A 2,148-nucleotide genomic window follows, 5' to 3' on the forward strand; every position below is an offset into this window, starting at 1 on the left:
GACAGAGAAGTGAATGGTGAGTGGCCCCCGTGCTGATGTCCGCGAAGGTGGGGCCGATGTCAGGAGATGCTGCTGCAGACCAGGCCCCCAAGAAGCAGGAGAGAGCAGGAACCTGACTCAACAGAGGCCGGGCCAGCACCCACCAGCCAGAAGCAGGTGCTCGTGTGACTGTGATGAGCAGCTGTGAGTGACGATGTTGGCACCTGCCTGGCAGAGAGCTATGGAAATGGCTACGAATGTTGCATTCCCAGGGGCAACAGAGGCAGGCTGAGAACACAGGGATCGCCAAATATGTACAATCAGAATAAATCAAGATTGGGAAATGCTACAGTTTGAATGTGTCCCCTCCAGAGTTCAGGCATAAGAGGCAGTCAGGCCATGAGGGACCCTCCCTGGAGAATGGGATTAAGTCCCCCTATGAAAGAATATGATTCCTCCCAATCACCCTCCCACCTTTCACCACTTGAGCACACGGCATCCATATGCCACCCCGGAGGCAGAGAGCAGCCCTCACCAGACACCACCTGCCAGCACCTTGATCTTGCACTTCCCAGCCTCCAGAGCTGTGAGAGTATAATGTGTATTTTTTATAAATTACCAGTCTCTGGCATTGTGTGGTAGCAGCACAAATGGACTGAAACAGAAAGAGCAGAAACCTGAGGGCAAAGGCACCATTAAAGAGCCTGACCCTCGGCCAGTGTCAGATAATCAGAGGAGACGAGGAGTCCAGGAGGAAGGCTGGGCAGGTGACACTGTGGCAAGGACGTTCAGTGATTGTCTCAGTCCTTCCCAAGAGCTCCTGCAGCTGCCTACTTGGGTAACTGTGCTGGGGAAGCGGGAATGCCCAGAGCCTTCCGGGACTGTCTCAGCTTGATTCCACCATGCCACCATGTCCAGGCCAGCGGGACTCCTGCCTCCATGTCTTCCTAAAGCACATAAGTCAGACCTCTCCCCTCCCTGCCAGACTCTGCTCGGCAGGTTCCCAGGGCATCTCCAGGCGCTGCCCAGACACCACCACCACCCCGCCCCCGCCTGCTGCCTTCCATAGCCTGGGCTGCCACCTCCCCTCTCTGCTCCCTTCCTCTCCTGAAGCACCCCAGCCTTGAGGGCTCACCTCTGTTCTGAGGAAAGCTTTCCACTGGGGGCATCGACTCTCTCCCCCTTGCAAGGTGAAAGACACACACGGAGCGCAATGCTCTGGTCTAAGGACAGACTTTCTAAGGGTGGGGTTTCTGGCAAAAAGGCAGGGCCATGAGACAGGCAAGCACTGTTGGGCAAATATTGCTTCCATATTTCTTTCAAAGCATTAAAATGGGCACCAAATCAAATGTGTTAAAAGAAAAGAAAAAAATTATCCTTAGGTTCCCCCAACCCACCTGAGCTTGCCACTAGCACACATTAAAGTCTCTTGCCTATGACCTGTTCACTTTTCTGCTTCCTCCCATAAACGATGAGCTCGCTGAGGACTGGTGTAGGGGCAATTCTTCTCTGGCTCTCTGAGCAGGTGCTTGAGGACTGGGTGACGGATGCAGGTGTGGCAGGCGGAATCCAACCTCCTCCGTTCCCAATATGAGCCCAGGGCCCTGTAGGCCTCATGTCTGCCCCCTGCCAGACGGTGAGCCCCTGGCAGGCTTGCCCAGGCCACCCTGGCTGCTGCCTGACACACCCCAGTCCTGGCCCCAGAAAGTGCCTGGGGAAGTCTGGCTGGTTGAGCAACCCTGCAAGGGGTAAGGAATCACTCCCTGCCCAGAGGTTTCTCTTGAAAATATATTTAGTAACTTCTAAACACATTGCACTGACTCTCCTAGTTTTATTTGTTTAGTTAAATTAATTCTATTTTAATATTTCCATTAGCCATTTAATTTATTCTAAAACCCGGCACTGCAAAGTAATAAAACCTCTCAAATATTGACAGACAGCAAAGTAAATGTCGCCCAGCTACAACCATCTGTTTTTCCTCCAAATTCCTCAAGATGGAGAGCATGCCGCTACCGAGGATGTGTGGGCCAGGGCTGCTGGGATGCCTCAGGTCTCAGCAGGCTGCAAGAAAAGGGAGGGAGAGTCAGGGGTGCAGGTGAGAAAATCCACACAGCAAACAGAAATGGAGTCCCTGTTTGTAAAAATGGATAAGCTGGGTCAAAAGCTAAA

This window comes from Nycticebus coucang, chromosome 7 (genome assembly GCF_027406575.1).
Source record: "Nycticebus coucang isolate mNycCou1 chromosome 7, mNycCou1.pri, whole genome shotgun sequence".
Lineage (NCBI taxonomy): Eukaryota > Metazoa > Chordata > Mammalia > Primates > Lorisidae > Nycticebus > Nycticebus coucang.